The sequence below is a fragment of the Acartia tonsa genome, chromosome 10 (genome assembly GCF_053477335.1).
Source record: "Acartia tonsa isolate MP-2025a chromosome 10, ASM5347733v1, whole genome shotgun sequence".
Lineage (NCBI taxonomy): Eukaryota > Metazoa > Arthropoda > Copepoda > Calanoida > Acartiidae > Acartia > Acartia tonsa.
In genome coordinates, this window is record NC_137269.1 from 4,748,305 (window position 1) to 4,753,854 (window position 5,550).

General features: G+C 33.8%; 1 non-coding gene across 1 annotated transcript; it reads left to right on the forward strand.

The window, feature by feature from the left end:
• Positions 1 to 4,186: 4,186 nt before the first annotated feature.
• TRNAP-UGG (transfer RNA proline (anticodon UGG)) lies at positions 4,187 to 4,258 on the forward strand. The gene has a single exon. It is a non-coding gene; the product is annotated as a tRNA-Pro (tRNA).
• Positions 4,259 to 5,550: the final 1,292 nt, after the last annotated feature.

The following is a 5,550-nucleotide window of genomic DNA, read 5'->3' on the forward strand; positions in this document are numbered from 1 at the left end:
CCGCTTAAAATGGTGTGCGGGTATGATCTGTACGTTCAGCCATTTGGCAGCTAGCAGCCTTTAAAATTCATAGATTTTTGGAAATATTCGTTACCAGGAATATTTTACCCTGAACTGCAGTTGATCCCAAAAAAAAACAAAGCTTCTCTTTATTAAAAGTCCGTAATTAGGATTTCGTCCGTAAGTCAGTCTGTCCGCATAGGCGTAAATCTTTCATGTAGATTCTTGTAAATGTAAGGTAAAATCTTTAAAGAGTTAAACCCTATTATTGAGAATTATTTAAATTCTATACATTTCTTAAAAAAGGCAAATCCTTAGACGATTAGGCCCAATATTAAATTCGTAGCAGCTCTACAATTAAAATGTAAATACTATAATATAATGAACATCCTAAATTGTAAAATTTCTTTTAATCCTTATTTAAAAGAAACAGGATCTGTGTGTCTCGCTAACCGGATTTATAATTCCGGATATCAAGTATTCAGGTTTATATTGAAAAACTAGAATTGAAATTTTGTAAAAATCTTCAAAATTGAGATGGAACAAAAGCTTTAAAAACAGTCTTTTTGCAGATTTTAAAAAGTTTGTACAATCTCAATTTTAGATTGACACAAAATTTCAATTCTAGTGTGTCAATATAAACCTGAATACATAGACGTCCAAGCTTTTTTTTTTTTGGGGGGGGGGGGCGGGTAAATTTTTTTAAAGGGTGGGGGGTAATTCGCTTTTGGTTAGAGATTTTTTATTTTTTGGGGGGGTAAATACCCCCTCCTAAATGGTTTTTAAAATTGAGATGGTACAAGAGCTTTAAAAACAAGCCTTTTTGCAAATTTTAATAACTTTTCAGTGCTTGTACCATCGCAATTTTTGCATTGCAGAAAAACTATTTTGCATGGGTCATTATTTTGCATAAATCAACCATATTATGGCTGGGGGCCAAAATTTTAACAAAATATTTCTAAAACGGGACGGGGTAATATCCATAGCTACCATTAAGTAAGATAGAAGTATGGATATATAATTATTTTGTCATTATTCAAATTTAATAATAATAACTAAAGCAAATATATTTGACAGGTGATAGAATATCATTTGCAAGGATCTCAAGGGATAAGACAATGGTCAATAAATTAATGCACACACCCAATGATGATAATCAAAATTACCTCCCATAGATATTGATTGAAAAGTTTGGAAACTATTACATTTAAACCAACCAATCAAAATTCAATTAAAACACCCAAAGTTTTTGATCCAACGAATAAGATAACGCGGTTATAAAACTTTGGGTACCAGTATAATTTACAGTCCAATCATATCTAAAAACTATAACTTATAGATGTTTTGATTTTCACCAAAATTTAAACAAATGATTTGGAAATTAACCCTCCAATTCAAATTTTATTAAAATTCTAATATAAAAATAAATTGGGAGGGGGGGGGGGGGATTTTTTGCAGGGGTGATATTCCAAAAATATTTTTAAACCACATTAGTCTAACAGCTAGTGAAACAGACACATATACAGACAAACACCGTGTTACTTTTACATAAGAATTAGCTTGTTGTTGCTTCGCTAGTCATGGCCATAATTTAGAAACTACTATTTAGTTTTGAACCAACCAATTAAAATTTAATATAGTCTTTGGGTACAAGTGTATTTCATACTTCAATGTCCCATCCCTTCCTTACAATTAAGCTAAATTTATCTCTTTTTCTATTTTTACCTCATATCATTAAAAGATAATTATAATCTTTTTCTACCATTTTTTTTTACTTCACATAAAAAAAGTTAATCGTGTTTATTTGTTTTGTTTTGGTTAGCTTTTTGTTTTGTTTTAAAATCCATAAATAAATAAGAAAGATACCGTAGGCGTTCAGAGGGTAGTGTAAGGGTAAAGGTGCTCCCTGCCCCCCCCCCCCCCTAAAAAAGATAGTTCTAAACCTCCCCTGGACCCCTGAGAACCATATCAGTTAGTAAGATCCTTCGGAACTGACAGACAGACATCCTGTTACTTTTAAATATAACGCTACGTAGAAATAAATCAGGGAGCTAAAGGGATAAGACAATAGCTGATAAATTGATGTACAACACCAATTACAAATGACAAAATTATTCCACATGTAGCTTACTATAAGTGGCTAAAACGTTCGGACACACAACTTAAAAAACCAACCAATCTAAATTCAATAAAAGCCTCCAAATTTGCGAAGCCAACGAATAAGAACACGTTACTAAAAATCTTTGAGGACTAAAGTAATAAGCAATCCACTGTTCCCTCCCTACCTTTTCTTATGAATTTTTGTATGAATAACAAAAAGTGTTTTATGATTATTTTAATGTTTATCTCATATTCCGTAATTAATTTTGTCATACCTGGTTAATTTCTATAATAAAGGTAGTAAGACAAGAGAGGTAATGTCTGATTGAGCCAATATAGGAGAATCCCATCGGAACCTACATTAAATCTCATTGGTTGAAATTGTGTACACATTTCATTACGAACGCATGTTTTTTTTTTTCATTTTATACATAGATAAAAGTCAGCTGTAAACAATATCATTTCTAAGTTTAGGTATCTTTAAAAAAAACGGTGTCGGGACCGCCACTCTCGCCTTTCGCCGCCATTTTCCGCTGCCAAAAAAAACAACATGGTCTTAAATGATTTTAAATCGCCTAATTTGGCGGCAGCAGCTGAAAACGGCGGCGAACGGCGGTCAAATCGACATTTTTTTTGTTTTTGCTTTTTTTAATGATCCACCATAAAAGATTGAGTCGTAAGTAAACAATACTATCGTCTGCTAATAATGCTCCTTTTAAGATTTGACGAAAAATCGGGTCAGAAGTGTAATCTAGATATAGTATGTCTATTATTTCTATATTTTCATTTACTAGCGGATACGCCCCTAGAGGCCTCTAGGGGCACTTGAAAAGGGGAGAGTCGAATTTGATAACCCAATTTATTACTTTTGATTTGAAAAGAAAAGTAAAAAAAAATTAAATAACTTTCAGCAATCAACAAACGAAAACTTCAGTCCTATGTAATTTTGGGTCCAGAATCATAATCTGTTAAAACTTAAATCCTATGTCCTCCTTTTTGCAATAAAATCGCAATAAATTTGCAACAAATATTTGCGATACCTTATTTTCATCTTATAAGAAACAATAATCCATTATGTTACAACAAAAATTAAAGTTCACCATTTATTTGATACTTTCATAGCAATACATTTGCAACATAAATTTTTTTTGCAGAATAATGCCATTTTTTTCAGAGAAATAATCTTCTAAAAAAGCACATTGTTAGATAAAAAGTAAATGTAAGGATTATAATATGTTTTACTGAATTCATTTAATAATTTTATACAGTAAAAACCAGAATTGTGCAACTTATTTGAATGAAAAGCCAAAAACGTAATTAGCAAAAAAATTGCAACACCTAAATCTCATAGAAAAAAAACTTTTAAATAATCTAAAGTAATATGTTTTAATAAACATTAAAAAAATATTAATCTTGTATAAAATGAAGTTTGTTTGAAAAGTTCTAATTAAATAAAAAATTGCAGTGAGTCGATTTAAATATATTAAATATTTCCTTATAAGGCAGCAAAATTTGGCCTCCAGTTTCAGGTACTGCAGGCCTCCAGGTTGATCCTGGAGGCCAAATTCAAAAACAATATCCCAAATTGAAACTTTTTTTGTGTAATAATCTATCCTCTCACTCCAAAGACAAAGACTATAATCACTGTTATGCAAAAGTGTCATAACTTCCTCCCTCCCTTATAAAAATTTTAACATTTAACCTATGTAATTCAAATTATGCTCTCTGACTTCCATCTGAGCCCTATTTTTTCATTTGCAAATTGAATAAATGTTTGCGGGAGATAATTTAAATTTCGCCTTGGTTACCGCAAAAAAATGCGGCATTGTTATGGCAGTAATAAAAAAACTCAAATGCCGTTTGCCTAGTAACACTTTTTTTTTATATATGATATCTTATAAAATCAAATATGAATGCTATTACATTAAAAATCTGTTATAAATTACAACAAATTAATTTTATTTTTTTTACCACTGCAGGTTTAAGGCACCAGTCCTTTTGAGGGCGTGGGTTCGAATCCCACCGCTTGCAGGGGCAATTCAATAGTGACTCACATCAATCAAGGCAACCTTTGGATGTTAACAGCGGCCAAATGGTCTAGGGGTATGATTCCTGCTTTGGGTGCAGGAGATCCCGGGTTCAAATCCCGATTTGGCCCAATCAGTTGTTTTTTGGACAACCATCTAGATTCAGGCCCACCACTCTAGAGGTATGATTGCGGCTGTAGTTTGGCATAATTTAAAATCCATGGGACACTCGGAGTTGAACCAAGGACCTGCCGGACTGCATCCGGATGCTCTACCACTGAGCTATATCCCCGTGTGTGGCAGTGGAGGCAAACAAATCTAAACAAACTTCTCCATCGCAACCACTTTACATTTGCACATTGAAAAACGATTTTTGTCAGAAATGAGATTCGAACCTATGCCCTCATCGAGGACCAGAATTCTCACTAGTTTACTCTGTATTGCAAAGCAAGGTGTACGTCTTGAGTCTGGCGCCTTAGACCACTCGGCCATTCTGACAGCGGCGTAATTAGGATCGGGGCGTACAAAATCAAAATATCACTTTTCAACCCATCTGGGGATCCAACCCATGACCTTTGGACTAGAAGTCCAACGTGCTATCCTCTGCGCAAATGGGTCAAGTTGGTACAAAACGTTCCTAGCAGAGCATAGTTTTGATCTACGGACCTCTGGGTTATGGTCCCAGCTCGCTTCCACTGCGCCACTCTGCTATCCATTTCTTCCTCGGGCTGGTAAGGAGTTTCATTCTTATTGTGGACAGAAGGCAAAAGTTTTGTTTGTCTTAGACCACTCAGCCAAACTGACAGTTGTGTCATATGACTGGCAGCCTCAAGTCACAAGCTATGCAAACAATTTGTTAAACACACAATATGCAAGCAGAGTTTTATGTTGGCTATGCATGCGAAGGCCCATTAGCTCAGTTAATGCTAATAACATGCTAATAACGCAAAGGTCAGGGGTTCGATTTTCCTACGGGCCATACGATTTTTGCTGTGTTAATGTATATCTGAGCAAAATGTTAGTGACTGAGCAGGGGCTTGAACCCTGGACCATTAGGTTAAAAGCCTAACGCTCTACCGTTTGAGCTACCCAGGTCCAACGGTGTCAACTTCAAATGATGAAATATGCATCCTAGAGAAGCTAGTGGGTTTACCTGACTGCCTGCTGTAAAAATGCATGTCTCCCTAGCTTTTATAAAGGTAATATTCTCAGCAACCGGGAATTTTTTTTATCTATTCATTAATAAATACAGTTTACAATATTATATTAATGATTAATGTAGATTTAACTAAGTATTAAGATAATTTTAATACTAAGACGACATTTAATTTCTTCATATCATAAAATTCAGCTTAATCCTGATAAAATAAATATTGAAGGTATAAAACAATCCTTCCATTCTTTTTTAACTTTTTGTAAAAAA